Source organism: Lissotriton helveticus, chromosome 11 (assembly GCF_964261635.1).
Source record: "Lissotriton helveticus chromosome 11, aLisHel1.1, whole genome shotgun sequence".
NCBI classification, from domain to species: Eukaryota; Metazoa; Chordata; class Amphibia; order Caudata; family Salamandridae; genus Lissotriton; species Lissotriton helveticus.
The window spans coordinates 355446539-355470310 of NC_136072.1; the positions used below are offsets into that span (position 1 = coordinate 355446539).

Consider the following 23772-nt stretch of genomic DNA (forward strand, 5'->3'; position numbering starts at 1 on the left):
TGTATCTAGTGCACTATGTCTGACGCGTGTTGCCTGCAGGTGTGACTCGCCATTTGCTGTTTGTTTGTGAAGGTGTAACCGTACTGCGAACATAACTTTATTGAAATTGAATTTCTCCCGCACCTGGTATTCACCACGAAACTGTATAGTGTGACGTGTGCTTTTCTTCTCTGCTGGCCATGGTAAAAACATTTAAAAAGTTAAGTGCGCACTCGAAAACGAAACCTAGCGTGGGGGCGGGACTTCCGTCTTGTGCGCGAAGCCCGTGCCCACGGAGTTCCTGGTCCGAGGAGCAGTGGTGACGCGGGGCTCCCATGCCTGAGGGAGAGCCCCGCGGAGGCGACAGAACACTGGATTGGCGGTAAGTGGGCCTTGGGGGGCGCTTGTGTGTGTGTGTGTGTATGTGTGCGACGGCGGGGTGTCTCTGAATGTGTGCGTGTATGTGCGCTCCTGTGTGTGTGTCTCTGTGTGTGACGGCGGGGGGTAAGGGGGAGTGTCTCTGTGTGCGCTCGTGTGTGTGTGCGCATGCGTGCAGGGGGAGGTGTGCCTGTGTATGTTTGCGCTTCCCAGGAGACAGCCACGGCCAGCGCGGCGCGTGCCAGTTTCAAATCGCCTCCAAGGCGATGCGCACGGCCAGGATTGTCTCCTGGGAAGCAGACACGGCCACAATAGGTTCTCGGCGAGAACGCCCTTCCGCGCGCTTAGCCGAGACCTAAAAAATGGCTGTGCAAATTGCAAAGAAAATTCACTATTTACTCAACCATCGACTAAATGACAGATCATTTACTATTTGGAGAGTGGCCATGCAAACAGCAAAGAAGCTCATCTATTTACCTAGACCACCTACTACATACCAGAGATCATATACTATTTGGTCAGCCGTCATGCAAATAGCAAATAAAATGCAGTATTTCCCTCGCTGCCGACTAAATGCCTAAAGTCATGTACTATCTCAATGACAGCTGTACAAACAGCGAAGAAAATTCACTATTTACCTGGCTGCCAATTAAATAGAAGAAAATATGTACTATTTGGCTGGCAGGTGTGGAAATAGCAAATCAATTTAGCTATTGTCCTGGCTGTCAACTAAATGCCAGAGATCAAGTACAATCTGACCGGGTCGCTTTCAAATAGCAAAAAATCTTTATTTACCCAGATACCAATTTACCCAGATACCAACAAAAAAGAAGAGATTAAGTACCATAGGGTGAACAAATCTTAAAATGTATGCTGTCACGGATTAAATAGGAAACATTCTGAACTAGTGAGCCTGTTGCCAGATGATAGCTGAATTTTCACTGTAGATCAGGTGCACTTGTAGACTATGTTAATAGTATGTGGGGGACTGCCACAGGGATGGTTCTTAACTTTCTGGGACATGATGCACATAATAGGCAGCCTTGGGCTCTTCGTTTCAGTTTGAGTCTTTGCTCTCCCTCTACAGGCCTTTGTCTGCATCTGCTCCCACCAGTCTCTGGCGATCCCTGTCCATCTTTGTGATGGCTCAATCTCTCTATGACAGCCTTTTGTTTCTGCCTGACCTACAATCCTATACAGTCTGTACCTTATGATTTCATCAGTGTTTGTCCACTCTAATGCTTTTGTAATGTTGGACTCCTTCTAGCTCCTTACCATCTCAAGCAGTCCCTGGTAGTCTTTACATATGTACACAAGCATAGACCATCACTGTACTTCAGTTTCATGATTGTTTCAGATTGCACCATCTTTCCTACATCATACTTTTCCTCTGAGTCTTTGCAGTGAGGATGGGTGACACAGAGTATGCTTATCACTGCAGTCCAATTGAGGGCCAAGAATATCTGATTCTATCCTTCATTCTTTCCAGATTGTTTGATGGAGCTTGATAGTATCACCGGTTATGTAAAACACCCCTTAGCAGCTATTGAGTGAATTTTCGTAGCTATTTACGTGGCCTTTGACTTTCAGGGAGAAATGATTTACTATTTGGCAGGCATCCTTGAAAAGAAACTTTGCTTTTTACCTGGCCACTGGCCAAATTATAGTGATTCTGCACTGTTTGGCCAGCAGCTGTAGAAATAGCAGAACAACCACTATTTACCTGGCCGCTAGCTAAATAGTAGAGATTCTGCACTTTTTAGCCAGTAGCAATGCAAACAAGGAAACTTCACTATTTACTTGGCCACTGGCTAATTAGCAGTGGTTGTGTACTATTTGACCAGTAGTAAAGCAAACAGCATATATGCCTCATTTATTGCCCAGCTGCTGACAAAACAGCAGATATTATTTACAATGTGGCCATCTGTTACGCAAATAGCAAATAAACATAACTATTTTCATGACTAATGATTAAATGGCAGATATTTTATACTATTTCAATGGTAGCCTGGCAAATAGCAAAACACAATTGAACATTTACCTGGCTGCTGGCTAAATAGCCAGTCAGTCAGTCAAAATACTTTATTTCGATAAATCAATATCATAAAAAGACAATAGTTCTATACAAAATTTACATATACTATGATACATAAATTATACAAGATAAAATCTGAATTAATTATACACAGTAAAAAGTATGTCAACATTTTTTCTAAAAATTCCCTTTAAAAATACATAAAATTCATAAAAATGAGGTAATGCTAAAAAAAGATACAAAACTTCATACATTATAGATACCCGCATTTCATTTTCATTCTGTAAACGTTTTCATTATGTAAACATAATATTAGATTTCATCCCAATTCAATTCAACATTTAGGAGTTATTAATCATGTTCCTATTCTTAATCCTGACAGCACCCACTAGAAAACTGGCAACATGGAACATGGTCCTAGGGGTCTGCAATAATTGAAGAAATAAAAGAGCTGGCTTCACTTGAATAAACCCAGCCTCCTTCTTGGTGTGATTTGTGATGTCGACCTTTCTTTCAGAACCCAGATCAATGGGCTATCAGGGAAATGTTTCAGCATCCTGAGGATGCTTAGAAAATTTCTTCCAATGCTATCCCTGCAATACAAAAAAATCGTGGTTCAGGCGTTAATAGGATCACGACTTGATTACGCTAACGCCTTGTATGCCCATGTGCACGGCCTACAAACTGATTAATGGAGCTGGCCCTCCGATTCTCAGCGACCTGGTAACTCCTTATATAGCTCCCAGATCCCTGCGGTCCGAGAATGAACATCTAGCCAACATCCCCAAATTCAAAAAGACACGCACTGGAGGCCGACGCTTCTCTGTGAAAGCTTCCACCGGATGGAACTCACTCCCCCGTACCCTCAGACTGGAACCCAGCTATCTTATTTTTAGAAAAAAATTGAAAACTCTTCTATTTCCGAAATAACGTCCCCCCCTTTTTCTTCTTTTCTTCTTTTTTCTCCTCCATCTCATCTGGATATCAAAATCATTATAGCGCGGGGATGCCTTCGGGTCACCAGGCGCTCTACAAGTCGTTAAAATAAATAAATAAATAAATAAGTATGCGGGATTGCCGAAATATCTGTTGACAAGATTACAAATAGTTCAGAATTCGGCTGCAAGAGCCATTTTTGGCCTTCCACGTAGAGCTAGAGCCTCCAATCTGCTCAAAGAGTTACACTGGCTCCCCATCTCTAAAAGAGTCATTTTTAAAACTCTTACTCTGGCGTTTAAAGCTCTTCACTCTGTAGGTCCTAATTATATCAAGAAGCGAATGGCTTTTTATGCACCTAGGAGGATGCTGCGATCGGCTACTTCAGCTACGATTGTGGTCCCGCCTATCAAACGTGCTCGGATGGGAGGATGGTCTTTCTGCTATCTAGCGGCCCTCCATTGGAATGGGCTCCCGATCTCGCTGAGGAAAGCCAACAGTCTCCTCATCTTTAGAAAGGAGCTGAAGACGTGGCTCTTTTCCGCGTGACTTCCATGACCACTTATAAGCCGCTGTTGGGATGTTTTGGGACTCAGGTCTCTTTGCCAAAGCGCCAGGACACCCTCCAGGGTAGCCGTGCGCTATAGAAGAGATCGCACATAACATAAAATGGGGATCAAGAATTTGGCCCTTAATGCCGTGTAATGGCCACAGAACATCAAAAAGTGCATTGTGTTCTGGGTCGAAAAATTGTCACAAGAACACGGCATTGCATTTTCAGGGGTACTCCAGACTGGAAAATGACCAAGGTTCAAATGGATCAAATTAAACCGGAATCGAGTTAGGAGGAACCGGTGATACGGTCGATTCACAATAGTTAAATACATTTCAGGTCCTTCTTGGGTAGATATAATAATGTTAGCCCTCACAGTAGGTTTGTTTAATTCCATTTGTTTTCTTTCCAAGCTTAGCATTTCCCCATTGCACCCTTAATTAGTGCAATGTCCTTTGATATTATCGACTCTGGTGAGGAAAAAAGCTCTGGTCTCCCTAACTTGACAAAGCTATCTTTGATATATGCCAGCCACTGAATTTTCTTATATCTATCTAGCTGTAAACAGTCTTTCAAAATGATGTGGTTTAGGGGAATTTCCTGATTCAACCAGATCTTCATCCATGCTAACAGAGGGGCCATTTTTTTCGTATCTGAAATGAAACCTACACCAAGTTCAGTATGAATTGTATATGACGGGGTAGACTGTGGCACAGAAAGAACAGCTCTTAAAAATGTGTTCTCGGTAATCTGTAAGCAATCCGGGGAGCTATAACCCCAGATTGAACTACCGTAGGTAGCTACTGCGAGGCATTTTGCTTTATAGATTTTCATTAGTGTTGCTATTGGCCTAGCCCCCAGTTTTTTCGAGAAACCCTGAAGAGCAGAAGAGGTTCTTGCCAGGGAAATATTTCTATTTATTAGCTGTGGTCCCCAGTTCCCTCTCTCATCAAAAGTAATGCCCAAATATGGGAAAGTAGATACTCTGCAGAGTTCTTCTCTACCACAGGAAAAAGTTTTTGAGTGCTTCTTCCAGAAGACACCTACCCATTATCATAATTTGAGACTTCTTGACGTTTATCTTAAGGTCCAGAGAACCCATAAAATTCTCAAATACGTCCAGAAGGCGTTGTAGACCAACCCCTGTCCGCTAAAGCAGGACAGCATCATCCGCGTATAGGAGGACTGGAATACCAAGTTCTCCTACACGCGGAATGTCAATGGAGGCCTCCTTTAGTGCGGGTTCCAGGGCATTAATGTAGATCGTAAAAAGAAGGGGAGCCAGGATATACCCTTGCCTGACACCCCTTTCTGAGTTAAAATGACTAGTACAGCGGCCCTCCGAAGTGACCCTGATGGAAGCTAATAGCCCAGAATGTAGATCCGCCAGAAGATTGACTAAAGCCCTATCAAGACCCATATGGAGTAGAATTTGCCACAACTTTGACCGATTTACAAGGTCAAAAGCTGACGAGAGGTCCATGAACCCTAAGTACATGGACCCCTCCTTAGCCTTGGTATATTTATCCACTAGCAGATGCAGGTTAAGACCTTGATCTAATGTGCTCCTCTTTGGTCTAAACCCATATTGGACATTGGACAATACCCCTCTCTCGTTCACCCATTCATTCAATTTAAACAAAATGACCCGACCCAATATTTTGAAAGAAGAGTCAATTAGAGAGATGGGTCTGTAGCAGGAGGGGTCCTGCCTGTTACCCTTCTTGTAAACTGGAATGATAATTGATTTTTTCCACGAGACCGGAATATTGTCATGGGTTAGGACATTAAAAACGTTGCACAAGATCTTTGACCAAAATTTTGGGGCACATTTAAAAACATCTGCAGGGACCCCATCAGGGCCTGGAGCCTTATTTTTCAGGGTCAGGTCTATCGCCCTTTCCACTTCTGCAACCTCAAAAGTTACAGCGGGACCCTCAACGATGAAGGTGGTAACCCCCATTGAAGAATCATTACTAGGATCAGAGTAAATTTCTCCAAAATGTTTTATCCAGCCCTCATCTGGGATATTTGCCTCAAGTGGGGAATTCTCCTCACCCGAGAATAATGGCTGATTTATAATTTTCCAAAATAATCCACTATTTTTTAGGGTATCTGGGTCAAGTAATTGGGCCCAAGCATCATCTTTCAACTCCTTTTTTCTTTCTAAGATAGCTTTTTTATACGCGGTTCTTAGACTAGCTATGTAAGCTCGGTCTTTTGGAGTGGCCTTCAGGGCTCTGAGTAGTTCTCCGTGTGCCTTGGAGCATTTTTTATTAAACCACCTCTTGCCTTGACACGGCTTCTTTCTTGGACCGGCAAGTAGGTTTTGATTAATTTCAGCGCAGATATTATCAAATGCGAGAACAACTTCTTTATTTTGCACCCAATTTGCTAAGCATATTGCCACTTCATCCTCTACTTTATTCAATACCTGTAGCAGAAAAGTTTCAGGGACTATATTTGTCCATTTTAGCCTACGTCCTTGATCTTTAATGGTCACCTTTAGGCCACCTCTGTGTGTCACTGTTTTCAATGAAAATAAGTCCGTATGCTTTATTTCCATTGACACCGGATTATGGTCACTAAAGACCGAGACCTCAGTATTGTAATTTAAAACCTTACACAACAAAAAAGAAGACATAAAAATATAATCAATAATAGTACCATCATCTTTTCCCTTAAATGTAGGGGACCTGCTTTTACCATCCCCGCACCCTGACTCATATAAATTCCATCTAGCCAGGAAGTTTTGTAGATACTCCCCCCGTCTAGTATGTTCCAGATGGATAAATGAAGAAAGAGGAGGGCCTTCTTCCTCGCAACTAATACATGGTAGGGTGCATGGATGAATATTAAAATCCCCAAGAAATATTATTTCAAAAGAATTCACATTTACACTGTAAGCTGACAAAAATGTATCCAGTACATCCAAAATGTAACCGGTGCAGTCATTTGCATTTGAATTATAAAAATTTATAAATAAAATCTTGGCCTTATCCTGGGTAGAAAGTTCAACAATTAGACAGTTATCACATCCTGAATTACACTGCGATAGAGTGCCTTTTATATCAAGTTTAAATAAACTTAGTAAACCGCCCTTGGCTCTACCTGCAACACTACTGGTTGCTGGGATGCAAAAATGACTGCAACCATCCAAAGAAAAGCTATTAGATTGATCCCAAGTCTCTTGTAGAACAATAATGTCAAAGGTTTTTAATGAATTGATCCACACATCATTTCCAACTTTAGCCTTAATACCGGCAATATTCCAGGTTGCAATTCTGAAAGTAGATGTTGGGTGCTGAGCTATGGTCCTAGGTTCAATTAGGAGTCAATCATTTTCCTCCAATGAGGATAAAGGGGTATAACGATTAAATAATGGTAGGGATTGATCAAATTGATTGAACGGGCTAGCCAACTGATGACAATAAGGATCCAGGCTGTTTGGGGGTTGATATCCATTTGGCACAGAACAGGCAACTCCCCGTCTATTTATGGTGACAGGAAACTTGGGCTGGTCAGATTGTAAAGACTGGGTATTAACAAGATGGTTATAGAAAAACCCAAGAGGCCATGCACATACGGTGTTATCCACTATAGGTAGGGAAGCTGCTCTAAGGAGGACTGTAGCAACATGTTGCAGGTGCTTGAAATTTACAATAATACAGTCCCCCCTAGTGTTCTTCCTAGCATTTCCTATCCAACTGACTCTTCGTGTGGAGATTATGTCGTTTGAAAAGGCAAATGGAAAACCACAATTCCTATTCAACCACACTAGTGTTTTGTTTTTTAGGGCCGCATGGGTTTCTAGCCTAGAATCAGTAAGACAAGAATCAACCTCAGGGAAATTTGTTAATACAACTGTATATGGGACACACTCCGGAGGGAGATTGTCTGCAGTTCTTCTCTTAGGCACACTTCTCTCTCCATTATTCCCCCCAGCTATAATATTCTGACTACCGAGATTCGGTGGAGATGGTTGAGTGACTGGTGCTAGAGGTGGAGAGGTTTTACGAGTTGGTGCCATTGATGGTTGGGTAGCTAATATAGTTTGTGTAGTGTCTATGGCCCTATTCTCCCCTTTACTGGAGCTACCTACAACCCCTATTACGTTATTACCAGCGGTGGCACACTTATGTGTTTTAGTCAGGGTTATGTGTGAATTTAAAAGACCCCCTAATCTAGAAACCTCTTGAGTAACCTGATCTAATTTTACAACAAGAGGTTTAATCATAAGTTCTAGTTTTGATTCAATGATTCTTGCCAATAGCTCAATATGGGCAGGGAGCAGGTTATTCATCTCTGCATTGTTTGTAGGTTCAGATACACTTCCTGAACAAGTCGAACTAGTCGTTATAGTCCCTGTCTTTTTTTTATTTCCTCCCCTCCCCCCCCCCCGCTTTGTGGGTGCCTTCCTACATGCCCTCACAACTCTTCGAACAGGCGATTGAACTGGTGAAGGCCTAGGAGAGGGTGTCGGGGTCAAACACAGGGTAAGGTCGGCTAGTTCTTCCCGCTCTTCCTGTGTCTCTACTGGAGGTGTATCATTAGTATTAATGACAATCGGATCTTCATTACAACTATCCACTAGTACCGGAAAAACTAAAGGTGATCTCGGACTTGTGGGTGAAGCTATAGGGCTTACCCTGTTTAATGAGAGTCGCCTTTCTTTATTGATCTTACTAACCACCTTAACTAGATAGTTATCCATTGTCCTGGTCTCAGTCGTTATTTTTGCCGATCTAAGTTTCGACATTTTAAGTAGCCTAGGGCACTTCAAGATTTATAACACGAGTACTGTTGAAACAAAAACGAATCACCCAGAATCTAGCTCTAGTGCAAGTTCATTAAAAAAGGCCACAAAACATAAAGATAAAGGTCATAGGGTATATATCTCACAGTTTGTAAAGAGTCAAAGGGAAAGGGGCCAAAGTCCGTGGCCCGGCCCGGCCTCTTCTGGCCTCTGGGGGCCGCCGACGGCCCCGGCCTTGTCCCGGGCTTGTCCCGGGCGCTCCCGCGCGCGTCCCGCGGGACGAGGAACCAAGGGAGCCTTTATGCGCCTCCTGGCGCTTCCGAATCGCGTCTGCGGCGTCCTTGCGGCGATGAGGCTGCTGGGCAATGTAGTTCCAGGGGGCCCGGCGGAGCCAAGCCCGGCCAGAGTGCGAGCGAAGCAAAGCCCGGCTCACAGGTGCCACACAGGGGAACAGGGGGTCGGCGGAGCCAAGCCCGGCCAGGGAGACACAGCGGAGCTAAGCCCGGCCCTCAGCAACACAGCAGGTCTGTAGATACGGCTCCCCCCGACCTCGGTACCAAGGGAGCCTTTATGCGCCTCCTGGCGCTTCCGAATCGCGTCTGCGGCGTCCTTGCCGCGATGAGGCTGCTGGGCAATGTAGTTCCAGGGGGCCCGGCGGAGCCAAGCCCGGCCAGAGTGCGAGTGAAGCAAAGCCCAGCTCACAGGTGCCACACAGTGGAACACGGGGTCGGCGGAGCCAAGCCCGGCCAGGGAGACACAGCGGAGCCAAGCCCGGCCAGGGAGACACAGTGGAGCTAAGCCCGGCCCTCAGCAACACAGCAGGTCTGTAAATACGGAAACAATGTTCTGTTTGACAGGAGATCTTGCACATATAAAAGAAGCTTCATTCTTCACCTGGTAGTTCGCTAAATAGCAGACAGCATACACACTTTGACCAGTATCCATCCAAATAGCAGAGGAACCTCACTATTTGCCCGGCTGCTGTCTAAACAGTTTAATTTTTGTGTAATAATGCTTTCTGCAGATTTTAACAGGTACTTACCACAAAGAATAATTGCAAACAAGGAGTGAATATAATTGGCATCCATCCCCTAATGGAATTTAGGGTTCTGAGGTATTATCATTTAATTTGAAAAATGTGGTTGCAAATTGCCCGCATTTATTTTGCAAATAGAAATGTATTTTACAAACAACCTATGAACTATTAGGTTGGTTCACAGAATACTTAATTGCAGGGTGTTCCAGAATGACCTGCCTAGTTAATATTCATTTAGGCAGACGCCATTTGCGACTCTCTGAGATTGACTTTAATCACTGAGATTGTGGCCTGCAAGGGATAGCACACCCCAATCCAATGACTGCTGTACAAAATCGAAAAACTAGTTTTCTAAGTAGCCTGTGTACTTAAAGAACCAGTGCTGCTATAGAACAAAAGGTTCTCCGTTTTGGGAAACGTCTTCCCTCTGAGGTTGCCAACATGATTACCAAAGTGAAAGGGCTCATCTTCCCTTTTGCTATTAGTAACTACCCCAACTCTGTGGTTGTTAGCTCATCACTGGTTTGTGACAGCAATTGCAATTGTATCAATACATTCCTTTCCAAATTGGAAAGGGTAGGGAAGAAGCCCCTTTCATGGCCCCTGCTATTTCTATTTCAATAACAATCACAAACGTCCTGTTACAAGTTTTGTGACATGAGGGACTTAGTGTTAAAGCTGGCTTAGATGCAAGCACAAAATTATAAGTACGCCTGGGTGAAATTTTAATTACGCCTGGGAAATATGAGTTATTTTGGTACCTCTGCATTACTCTTGCGATGCGGGATTTCCATAAATTACACGATTATGCCCAGTTGCACAATTGAGAGTAATTTGAATTAACATTCTTACTACAGGAGCTTAGAAACAAGGAACATATTAAGCATGAGTGGCTGCTTCTGTTCCTTTTCTGATGCATTTAGCAGTACATTCTTTACACAAAATGCATCCTTGGGTACATTTTGGATGTAAGGGTGCATTTTATGCCAAGAAAATAGCCCTAACGGCAATGTAATTCCACCACAGCAAAACATGCATTTTATGTCACCCTCAATTATAGATCTAAATGTTCCACATATAAAAAAAAATCCAACTTATTCTGAAAGACATCTGATCCCTTTGATCTTGTCACTCCTGTCTCTGGTCTACCTTTCCATTGTTCTCCTGGTACTGATCCTGTTTTGTCTGCCTACCTGGGTCTGCGACTCCTGGCCCTGGTTGCCCTCATCCGACTGTTTCTGGTAGGTTCATGTAGGTCCTCTACTCTGTCATTTTGATCCAGAACCTTCTGTTCCTTCCATGCCTGGTCCTTCTGTTCCTTCGGACACTTGTCCACTGGGTCTAGAGCCCCTGTTCTGCATCCTCCTGGCCCTCCTGATAATTCTCACCCTGGTACCTCATAGGCCTGTTTTCCCTTTTCCTGTTCCTAGTCATCCATTTGATCCTGTTCCCTTCTAGCATTGGTAACCTTGGTCCTCATAGATTAGGTCTGACTGAGTCTGATTCTTCTTGTCCTGGTACTTGAGGCTCTGGTCGTCCTAGCACCCCTAGTGATCCACGTACTGGCCCCTATTCTCCTACTTGTCCTTGTCTTCCTCCTACTGGTCTTACTCCTACCTTCACCAGCCGCCACTACACAATGACTGATGCTCCTAAAACAGAGATTTGATTCCTGCATTTCTTATTTGAATATTAAATAACATACATGTTTATATTCAAACTTGATTTTACAGTTTCTTTCATTTATAAACATCTGACAATAATCCATGCACCTACCTTTGTAAAAGAAACTATTGTACAATTGTACATGCACTTACTTTCAAATGCTTCATTTATGTTGCATCCCCATCATGGATGTCATCTAGAGGTCGCCACTTTGCGACCCCGGGCCACATAGGTGAAAAAATCAGTGCCAAGAACACAGGGGTTTCGCACATTATCAGAGTCAGGCGCTAACCTCGGTATCTCCTAATTTGTATTACATTAATTGTTAAAATAGTTTATTATTCACTATTAGTGTAAGAAAAAGTGGAGCAGCAAGATCAGGACCTTCACTGGCATCTTAGATAAGAAAAATAAAATGTTTTTAATGTATGTTGTGTGCATGCATGTGGGTAAGAGGCCATTTGCCCTGAAGAAGTAGCGGAGCATCACTCCATTGTGCAACGAAACATGTGTCGGCTGGCTTGTTCTACGTGCCCTCACTGTTGATACGGGATAAAAAGCATCTACCTGATTGAACTTTGAATGCAAATTACAGCAAGACTTTTTTTCTTCCATCCGTATGAGATTTCTTGTGTCCTTCAACTGGTTATTCACATGAACTTGATTTTCTCTTATGTGTGCTTAGGCATTTTCGTTGTTACCCCTAGTAATGTAGATGCATATCTGGGGTTCAGTGTGCAAACCCTCCCAGTAATGTAGATGCCTATCTCGGGTTTGGTGTGCAAAACCCCCAGTAATGTAGATGCAAATCTGGGAGTTGGGGTGAAAAAACCCCAGTAATGTAGATGCCAATCTGGGGTTTGTGGGGCAAAACACCCATTAATGTAGTTGTGAATCTGGGATTTGGGGGCAAATCCCCCAGCAATGTAGATGCAAATCTGGAGTTTGGGGGGCAAAACCACCAGTAATGCAGATGAAAATCTGGGTTTTGTGGAGAACCCCCCCAGTAAAGTAGATGCAAATCTGGGGGTTTGGGGAAATTTGCCAGTAATGTAGATCCAAATCTGAGGTTTAGGGGCAAAACCCCCCAGCAACATGTACGTGAACAATGTAACTTGTGCACATGCAAAGTACCTTAATACCTACAGGTGGAGTTCATGCTGCAGGAATGTCTAAATAAACAAACACAAAAGTCATTTTCCATGAAATGCATTCCCATACTGTTGCAGCAAAAGTAACTGGCAACTTTGTGGAATGGGCAGAGTGGAGATGCAAGTGCTCTAGGAATCTTTGAAAGACAAACAAAGCCTCATTATCTACTAAATGGTCCTTTAAAAATCTGTGAAATACCGTGGGGTGGATGCGCAAATAGTTTAGACCAGCCACCAACAGCCGCTCAAGGACTGTATATGTGTGTGGAGAAGCTGTCTCAGCCTGGGCTGACACACATGATGGGGGCCGAATACCACAAAGCTGTGTGGTGAGTTAAATCAGAAAGTGTTTAGCATACCCTTGGATTGGCCATGTTGGCAATTGGGCATTGGTTGATGGGCTGGTGCACCAGGGACACCTGTGGGCCATGGTTTTTGGGCCTTTGAAAACCACACCAAGAGACTGACTCACTTACACAGTCCAACCACGCTACTGCAATGTGGGTCCAGCATTTTCTCAGCTCACCATCTGTGCTGTAATTTGAGGCTGGGGGACAGCCTTTGGAGCATACTCACCTTGGTGCACTGCCTTACAGGCCTTGACAGAGGTAATGTCATTCCTCTACACGACCATCGCTTACAGGTCATGGCAGGTGCAGGGAGGTTGTGTTGTATGTTGGGGCCTTGCAGGGAGGGAAGTCACATCTGGGCAGTCTGACCGATACAGCACCCCCTTCCTCAGCAGCAATGTGTCTTATTTAAAAAAACACTTGACAGGTAAAAGCACAAAGGCCAGAATAAAAGAGTTGATCACAGAGTGCGTGGCAATTACTTTCAGAGGGCCTGAGCATCACTGTGATCCCAATCAGAACATGGGTCCATATCATGCCCTGTATGTACATTGAGAGAATGTCATCACCAGGTAGGTACACTAGCACGCTAAATACTGGGGGAAACAAACATTTTACAGTAGAACAGGAAATGCCATAACCACACATATATGTATCACAAAGTGAATGCATGACTACACCACAACACACACTGAAAAATAGTAGGGCAACAGAACTACAATGTACTCACAATAGTAAGACATTGTGATGTGTCTGTGTACAGTAAAGCACAGAGGATATTGGCCCAGGCAACACACATGTCCACTGACCCAGCCACTATGTACTGATTTCAGTGTCTCCAAATACAACAACATATAAGTGGTTGTGTCACAATCGCCATGGAAATATTTGTAGACCAAATCCATCTTGGATTTGAAAGAAGCATTGGCCAACAACAATGTAGGATAAATTCATCACTGGTGCCGCTGCACACAATACCCAATCTGTATGCATCTACGGTCATCTTTGGAGAATGTCATTCACAGAAAGTCAGCATCTAGCTCCTCAGACTGTAGTGTGTGCTGCAAAATAATAATCTCATTTTGAAAGTGCAAATTGTGTCCTGCACAACAGTAGGAGTGTTAGACCTGGCACCTTGGCGTGAGTCTCCCTTCCTCTTTTTGCTGATGTGCCTCCGATGTTTTGCTGGTATTCGATGCTCAGGGCACTGCGCCACGGCCAATCCATGCCGCAGTGCAAGTGCTCCCAATGTAAAGTGTATGTACAATTGATTTCCATGATTGGCTTATTTGCTTTACTGTCAGTCCCCTGTAACGTGCACGAGGAGTGCCGGGGCTTGTAGATACAAATGCTGCTACTGGGCCTGCAGCGCTGGTTGCGCCACCCACAGAAGCGGCCTCGTAAGATGTGTCTCGGGTCCGCCATTGCAGACCCCGCGTACAGTCTCGTACTGCACGCTGATTGCGCAAGTGTCACTTGCCAGTCCCTGAACCTTCCCTAACCTCCATATCAGTCACCTCTATGGTAGGACTACGGGCAGGGTGCGTTGCGAGCGTAAGGTAGGACAAGCCTAGAGTGTGGCATGTCCTAGTAGTGAATTACCGCCTTTTTGGTTCTTCACTATTGAAGGGCTACCTGTTCCCTTAGGCCAGACGAGCTGTCGGAGCTATTACACGCTATAGTCCCGGCAGGCTCCGGGAACACGGTAGCAGGTCGAGTTTAGTATGCCTGAACTCAGAATAATAAAATACTTCCTTTAGTAAGGTTTATTTTAATATCCTGTGTTTGCAAACGCTACTTTTAGAAAGTTAGCCTTTGCTCGCCTAACTGTTTAACCGCCTCTGCCAGGATGTGTATCTGCTGTCTGGGTTTGTGTGAGTGACAGGGCTGGGAGATTCCCGGGGATAGTCGGGTGCTCCAGGTGGTGAATTGGGTGCTTACCCCAGGATGGGTGGGCGGAGTAGTCCTTGACTCTAAATAGGGTTGTGTTCCTCCACTACGATGCTGGCTCCACCGCCCGCAGAGCGTCTGATGTCTCTGCCCTGAACCCTGAAAGAAGACGGCAGCGTCCTGTCAACAAAGTACTCCAGAACTGGGTTGAACCAGGCTCAGGCCCCCTGGCCTGCAAAGACAAAAGAATCGCAGTATAAATATAAGAGCTCCGCTCCTTACAAATCAGATCCAGTTTTGACCACGACGAACCTCTGCCTGACTAGAAGGACCAAGAGAAGCTGAAGGACGGAAACCAGTCTGTATCCTGTTAGACTTGCCTGCAGTGGTGCCTTGCTGAGAACGGAGAGGAAAGGACCAGAAAGGACTTTGTAGACTTGTGCCTGAAACGATCTCCAAGGGCTTGATCGAGAGCTTGCCCCCTGAACGGAACCCCAGGGCCATTGGGTTCTATCTGCTTGTGCCCGTCTGCTGTTGGGCCTTAGTTCTTATTCCCTCACCAGAGTTGTGACTCGGGTGCCTTCGCCCCCTCCCAGGTCGTGACAGCTCGGAGCCTGGTCGCCCCGCCGTAGAGAGCCCCGCTCATCCCTGAGTCGCTCTCCGCTTCAGTGCCGGGCCGCCTGCTCTCCTGTCACCTCGCCGCTAACGGAGCGCGACTGTGTACCTCTCATCTCTCCAGCCGGAATCTGCACGGAGAACATTTTCATAGCCTCGGACGGTCCGAACGTTGCAACGTACCCGACTGTCTCGCTTTGTCCTCCTGCATACCAAGGCTCGTGCCGCACCTCAAGAAAGGCCTCCCCGGACAGTGGTACTGGAAGCCTGGTGCTGCACCCGTCTGCCCGAGAACGCGACGCCCCTCACAGATCCACGAGTACGACCCGGCGTGCTAAGAAGTAGTACACCCCGCAGGCCTGAACGGCGCCTCGCCCAGTGAGCTGCATCGATCCCGGATCTCCGCAACCCTCCACAGTCTAGCTCCCCCGCCTCGCTCCTCGAGGGGGACCGAGCCGGAGAGATCCTCTGGAGAACCGTCGGCCTCGTTCGGGGTCAGCCCTCACCGGCCGCGCCTGAAACGCCTCGGACTCCCACAGCAAGGTACACCTGAACTCCGTCCCGAGTTCATATCGGATCCAGGGTCCGCAACGTTCTTATTTCCCTGTCTTCGTACCTTGCCGAATAACGAACATTGAAAGACTAAGTTTGCCTATTGTAATCTGGTGGCCCCCATTCGCTAAACGTTATTGTTGGTCTTGTGATAATTCTGCTCGAATATATCTTTTATATAAAGTATACGTATTTTTGATACAACCATTTGACTGGTGTCCATTTGTGGTGGGTCAGTGGGTTTACTGTGTGTGATCATAAATGCTTAACTTACTATCGCCCTGAAGATTAGCCTTGTCTGCTCGCGCCACGTTGCCTAGAGGGTGAGCAGGGGTTATTCAAAGGAGTAGTTCCCTTGCCCTGACGATTGGAGCTCAGGGTCCCTGCTTGTCACAAGTACCTACCTGTGCCAACCAGAGACCTTCGGGTTCCAACAAGGAGTATGCATGAGTCTCAGGATGTAGGATACACAAACAGTGTTGATGTGTCTAGTGCACAGCTCATTGTGTACAATAAGCTGCCAGCATGGGTGAGGTTGCTGGGGGGTGGCTCAATCTGTGGCTAACCAACACAATTGACATAGTCATTCTCAAGCCCGTAGATATGGGTACATCTTGTGAGGATGAAAGACATGTGCAGAATTAAGTCTCCTTTGTCCACATGTGGCACTGAAACACTGTTCAAAAATCTATGGAACCATCAAGGAGACCTTCAACAAACACATATTACCATCGAGCCATATGGCAGTATTTAATGGGCACAATGGGAGGCCTCATGGACACAAATAAGAGCTACCCTTGCAAAAAAAGATCAGAAGTACCTAAATTTAGAGAATGCAAACATGTATGGAACTGGGGGGCATATTCTCAAGGAGCTATCGCTGAGTTAACAGCACTTTATCGCAGCCAAAGTCGCAATAGATTTATCGCTCCATTCACAAGCTGGTGCTAACAGCCCATTGCACCAGTTTACCTGCAATAGCATCCGCAAAAAAAAATTCCACAGATGACCCCCTCAACTATTGCTAATGAGAGGCAGAGTAGGCGTTCCCGATCAAAAAGTCGGAATAACACCACTCCGCAACATTCTCAACGACCAGCCACATCGGCAATAAGATCACAAAACATGCGATAAAGCGCGTTAGCTGCAGGAAACTAACAGCTGCTCTGACCTGCTGTAAATTCGGACCACAGCCTGCACCACAAACGGGAGCCCAGCCAAGAGCCACACCAGAAGAACAACAGATGCCATGGAGCCACTGATCATGCAGCCCAGACACCCAAGAGGGCCACAACACCCACCGCCACCACCCCCAGGCCCACCCCTCCCTGTGCCCTTTCCCCCGGACTACGATATGCCACATCAACTACACGGAATCATGTACCAAATATTCCTCCTGATTTCGCACAATCACATCTGTTTACATGCATGTGTCGACACAAAAATGAGCATCACACATTCTAGGCTTCGAGCCACAAGCAGAGCATGGGTCATAAGATACATATGTCCCATGGCATGTTATGATTCCGGGGCACCTACAGTCTCGACTCCAATGACTTTAGAGGATGGTGGGCCGTGACGATGCTGGGGGGCGTGAACACAAAGCCCTTTATTTATTTATTTTATTTATTTAATGCATTTTTATAAAGCGCTGACTTTACCCGAAGGTGTCAGAGCACTGTACAATAGAACCAGTTACGTTACATGAGTGAACTGTTACAGGAATGGAACAAACAAAAATAACATGCCATAGAATCAAAGCGACGCAGGCATAAGGCAAACAATCTCAACCACAGCAAGCACAGACTGAAAAAGCAAAAATATGAATATATATGACAAATTTTACAATAACCAAAGCACTTCCTGGTGAAAAATAGCAGGCCATAGAATCAAAACAACGCAGGCAAAAGGAACACAATATCGAACGCAGCAAGCACAGGATGTACAAAAAAAATATAAATGTCAGTGACAAATTTACAATGACTAAGGAACTTCCTTGCAGGGTCTGAGAAGGAGGGAATTAGTTCTGAAAGTGTCTGTGGAATAAAAGAGATTTGAGGTCCGCTTTGAAGATCTGGATGGAGGTGATGGCACAGAGCGTAGGAGGAAACGAGTTCCAGATTCTCACTGCATTACCTGAGAACGATTGTGCCATCAATTTTTCCCTTTTGAAGGAGGGGGGCTTAAGTAGGAACTTTTCCGCATTCCAAGAAGGTCTTGAGCCTCCAGACAATTTCAGTTTATTCACCAGATAGCGAGGGGAGGAAGAGAGCAAAGCTTTGTGGGTGATGCACGCCGTTTTGCAGGTAGCTCTAGCCTCGATGGGAAGCCATCGGAGAGAAGACAGGATAGTAGTGATGTGGTCACTTCGTTTGGACCCTGAAATGAAGCGAGCTGCCGAGTGGAGGACGGATTTGAGGGGGGAGAGGTGAGATTTGGGACGGCCAGTCAGAAGAGAAATACAATAATCCAGTCTAGAGAGAACTAGCGATTGGACCAAGGTTTTTAGGTCATTCTCCGCGAAGAACTGACGAATCCCCCATAAAAGGCGCAGCTGATAACGTGCGCTCTTGGCCATGGAATTGATGCGTGAGATTAGGTTGAGTCTTTTGTCAAGTGTGACACCTAAGGATTTAGCGCAGTCCACAATGATGGATTTACTGTTGAGTAGATTCAACTGATCCATCCAGGATTGAACAGGAGGCGGGGAGAGAGAGCTAGATACGAGAAGGAATTCAGTTTTGGAGTGATTAAGAATGAGTTGGTGCACTAACATCCAGTTGTGAATAGTGTTGAGAGTAGAGCTGAGTAGTGAGAGATCATGAGGGGAAGACACCTTGAGGTAGATTTGTTTTTCATCCGCATAGAGATGGTAGAGGATTCCAGATTTGCTTAGGAGGTTCCCTAATGGTTCCAGATAGAGATTAAACAGAGTGGGAGCAAGAATAGAACCTTGAGGGATGCCTTGACAAACCAGCAGTGGAGATGAGAGACTGTTCGCAATCTTAATAATTTGGGATCTGTCCAAGAGAAAAGAGGCAAACCATTTGAGAACTGTGCCTTCCACGCCCATTCTCTGTTGAAGAATGTTAAGGATGTTGTTGTGATTAACAGTGTCAAAAGCTGCAGAGAGGTCAAGAAGAAGCAGAAGGCATTATTCCTCCGAATCTAGAATGTGCAGCGCATCATCGATCACTTGCAGCAGGGCTGTTTCAGTGCTGCAATTTTGAGTAAAGCCCGACCGGAACATGTTGAGGAGGTTATTATCCATAATTTGTTGGGAAAGTTGTTGTGCAACACATTTTTCTGTGATCTTTGAAAGAAACGGGAGATTGGTGATGGGGTGGAAGTTATTGAGGTCATTTGCATCTGCATCTGCAGAGATTTTTTTAGAAGGGGGTAACCTGTCCTGTTTTGAGGACAACTGGGAGGGATCCTTGATTGAGGAAGAGATTGACTAGCCTGGTCCAGTAGGAGGGAGGGAGTGTTAGTATAGAAATCAATGGGGATGCCACTGGGTATGGGGTCAGAAGAATGGTTGGAGGGTTTGGTTTTGCGGATGCATTTGAGGAGATCATTCTCCGAGATGGCGGCAAAGTTCTGCCAAGTGACGGGGTGGATGGAGATTGTCTCCAGTGCTTCTCCAAGATTCTAAGGTTTTTCCTTTCGCCATATAGAGCTTTGTTGAACCAAGGAGCTGATGGGGTGGGTCTTTTCCTTTTGCTTTGGAGTGGAGCAACCTTGTCGATTTCGACTGCAAGGATTAAGAGGCAAAGGGGAGTGAGATAGTTGACATCCGTATTGAAATCTAGACTAGGAAGTGAACGTATAGCAGAATCACACAGAGTCTCAAGATCAATGTTTTTTAAATTTAAATTTGTTTTATTGATTTCAAGAGCAATGACAGGCAATACATTGCAATAGAAAGGCATCATGTAAAGGAAGCGTCCGAGACAGACATACAAGGCTTCTCCACAAATCGAACTGCAAGCAAGGTACATGATCCGGGCTATGAGTGTGATACAAGAATCATAGTTGCCGAGCTTAGCAGAGAAGCAAAACTTCAAAAATTAAACCCCGAAACTCCCACCCCCCCAAGCCCCCCCACCCCAGCCAGTGTGCCATAACAGAAAAACAAACGCCAAGTCACTCGTAATGGATATAGTGTGCCCCATCAAGAGGTCATGGAGGGACCTCTGTGAGGCGCAGTAAGCGGAGATATCTGGGGCACGTGATCTCATTGAATTCAGTGGAGAGGAGGGACAGCAGTGGTAGCCATACTTTCCGAAACGTGACTGCGGACTGTGTGAGTGTAGCCTGAATGCGCTCCATGCCTAGTGTAAACCATAGTTTATGCAGCCATCCCGTATGGGTGGGTTTGGTGGAGGATCCCCAGAGTGACAAAATGTGTTGTGTTGCCGCCTGTACCGCAATCCCCATTTGACGCCCTCGGACTGATTTCAGGGGGATGGTGTGCGCATTGGGAAGGCCTAAGATAGCATAGGCAGGGAATCGTGAGATTTCAGTGTCAAAAGTTTTATCTATATCATCTAAGACCGCTGTCCAATAGTCCCTGACTTCCCGACAGTCCCAGAGGAGATGAGTCATGGTGCCCTGTTCCCTGCAGCCTCTCCAGCAGAGCGCGCTGCGAGCCGGATTCCCTTTGTTGAGCCTAACAGGAGTGAGATGCCAGTAAAGTTTCACCGCTGCCTCCCTGCCCGCTGTGTTACGTGTAGTGTGGGAGGCCCTAAAGTATATGGAGCTCCATTCCTGGGTCGTCAAGGTCCTCCCCAACTCCGCCTCCCAACGTCGTTGTCCCCCCGCTCGACCCGGGGCGCTTTGGGGTGTGATCATCGTGTAAAGGTCCGAGATAAGATGTTTGTCCAATTCCCTTGTCACCGTCCACCGCTCAAAACTTGTCATATGTCTGTTCACCAAGGGAGCATAATCTGGGTGGGTGAGCCAGTGCTGGAGTTGAAAGTATTGGAACAAGTGGGGAGAGACAACATCATAACCCTCCGACAGCTCGGAGAGAGGGAGAAAGCCCTGCAGGTCAAAGAGATGGCCTGCCGACCTGCAGCTCGTGCCACGCCACTGCAAAAAGGCGTGGGGGTCAGCACCCGGTGGGAATTCGGGGTTATCCAGGAGGGGGGTGAGCGGGGAGGGAAAATTTGTCAGTTCTCACTTAACGGCAACCGTGTCCCACACGCGTAGAATAGAGCGAGTGATGGGAGATTTCTGGAGATATTTCGGTCGATCCTGGCGACGAAGGAGCGGGATTTTCCAAAGAGATGTCTGGCCGATTGCCCTGTCTTTAAATAACCATCTCTTTTCAGATTCCGGTCTATACCACTCCACTAGATAATGGAGGTGGGAAGCCTGGAAATGTTGCTGGAGATTGGGGATCCTGAGGCCAACCTCTTCTAAGCCGCGATATGCCAGTTGTTTGTTCAGGCGCGGGCGTTTCCCCCCCCAGATGAAATGGTGAAAGGCAGTCTGCAGACTTGCGAGAGCCCCAGCCGGAGGAGTTACCGGAATGGTTTGGAAGATACACAAAATCCTGGGCAGGGCCGACATTTTCACTGCCGCGACGTGGCCTAGCAAAGAGAGCGGTTGTTTAGACCACCGCGTGAGGTCAGCTCGAATCCGGGAGGCGAGGGTATCGTAGTTGAGGGTGACCATCGTATCTGTGGAGGAGGTGGGCGTGATGCCCAAATAAGGGAGTCATGTTGTCGTCTGCAGGCCTCCGCAATATGGTGGCACATCGTCTAGAGCTCGGGCATTCCTACCTAAGGGCAGTATCAACGACTTCCCCCTGTTAATTTTAAAGCCAGATATGGCGCTAAAGGTGTCAATCTCCCCCAAAAAAGCAGGGATCGAGCGTTCCGGGTTGTCGAGAGCAGCAATAATATTGTCGGGGTAAAGGCCGATCGTGTGGGGCTCCCCACCAAAAGTGATGCCGTGAATGTTGGGGTTATCGTGAATTTTTTGCGCTAGCGGCTCAACATAAAGAGCAAATAAAAGGGGTGAAAGTGGGCACCCTTGCCTCGTCCCCTTTGGATTTCGAAGGGACTGGAACAGAAGCCGCCCAAGCGGACCCGCGCTGAAGGACGATGGTAACAGCTCGCAATCCAGGATTGAAAGCGATCCCTGAGCCGAAAGCGGGCCAGGACCCGCTGTAAAAAGGTCCAATCGACGCGGTCAAACGCTTTTTCAGCGTCGATGGCGACAAGAGCTGAGTCCGATTGTTGGAAGTGGGCCTTGTTGACCAAGTGGAGGATCCGCTTGGTGTTGTCGCTACACTGGCGGCTCGGGACAAAACCCGATTGGTCGGGTTCCAGAATCCCAGGCAGGCACGCCCCGAGGCGTGCGGCTAATACTCCGGTGAAAAGCTTCGGGTCTAAATTGAGGAGAGAGATGGGGCGGAACGCCGAGCAGTGTGTGGAGTCCTTGCCGGGTTTAGGCAGCACCACGATTTCAGCCGCCAACATATCTGGGGGGATGGAGCCTGGACCAGTAAAGGAATTGAAGAGCCGAGTAAGGATAGGAGCGAGTAGTGAGCTAAAAGTCTTATAAAAATCAGCTGAGAAGCCATCAGGCCCCGGAGATTTAAGAGGGCGGAGGCAAGAGATAGCTGCCAGCACCTCCTCCAAACGGATTGGAGCCTCCAGGGCGTCTGCTGTAACCGGGGAGAGTGCGGTAATCTCCGCTGTCTCCAGATAGCTATCGATATCCCCCGCTCGGGACATTATCAGCGCGGTATAGTGAGGCGTAGAAGTCTCTGAATGTTTCCGCGAACCTCGTCTCCCCCTCAATGGTAACGCCATAGTCATCCCGAAGGCCGGAAATCTTCGAGTGTTGGGATTTGGCTTTCAGCGCGCTGGCCAGAAGGCGGACAGTTCTATTCCCCCTGACGTAGTACGAATGGCGCAGTCGGAGAGCCGCGAACTCTGCCCTGTCTGTGTGTAGGCTGGCTAATTGGGCCCTGGCGGCCTTCAACTGCTTCCACACTCGTGGAGCCCCGGTACGGCTGTGAACTCTCTCGAGCTCAGAAACCTGAGCGGAGAGGTCCTCCCGCTTCGCCTTACGAGCCTTAGCCTCCGCTGCCGCTATTGCGATGAGGTCACCACGGGCCACTGATTTGAGGGCCCGCCACAAAGCTAAGATCGGCGTCTCCGGCGTGTCGTTAATGGCTAAATAATGTGAAATACACGCACGGAGTTGTTTAGTAACCTCTGGGCGCTGATACAGAGTCTCGCACAGCCTCCACGCCCCAGGGGGATGACTAGGGCTGGGAAGCTCAAGCAGTATTTCCACGGCATCATGATCGGAGAGAGCGGCAGGGACAATGCTAACATCAGCGAGGGAAGTGGCTAGGTCGGAGGAGCCGAGGAAGTAGTCAAGTCTGGCGTAAGTGCGGTGAATGTGGGAATAAAAAGTGAATTGGGATGCAGTAGGGTGTTTGGCCCTCCATAAATCCACCAAACCCCGCTCGTGTAACCAAGCCTTACCTGCGCTGGAAAGGGCACTCGTGTCCCCATACCTGTGGCCTGATCTATCCATATGAGTGTCCAACACTAGATTGAGGTCCCCCCAAGGAGTAAGAGAGGGTCGGGTGATTGAAGCGTCTCTGAAATGGCACCCTTCATAAAGGGCTCTAGACCTGTGTTAGGAGCGTAAAGGGAACCGATGGTGAGATGTTGATCGCCAATGTAAAAGCTGTAAGCAAGGAGCCTGCCTTTAATTTCTCCCACTTTAGCCCCCATTCGCCCCTTGAAGTGCCTAGAAACCAGAATGGCCACCCCCGCCTTCTTCGATGGAAGAGAGGAAAAAAACTGCTGGGGAAAAGCGCGGGAACGCATCCTATGCCAGTCTT

The 23772-nt window shown here is 46.7% G+C and overlaps 1 long non-coding RNA gene across 1 annotated transcript in view; it reads right to left on the reverse strand.

Annotated features, from left to right (window-relative positions):
* Positions 1-8932, reverse strand: part of LOC144791113 (uncharacterized) — a 179880-nt gene extending 170948 nt beyond the window's left edge. The window contains exon 1 of the long non-coding RNA XR_013602298.1: positions 8784-8932. This is a non-coding gene — a long non-coding RNA (uncharacterized LOC144791113). The remainder of the gene's footprint in view (positions 1-8783) is intronic.
* Positions 8933-23772: the final 14840 nt, after the last annotated feature.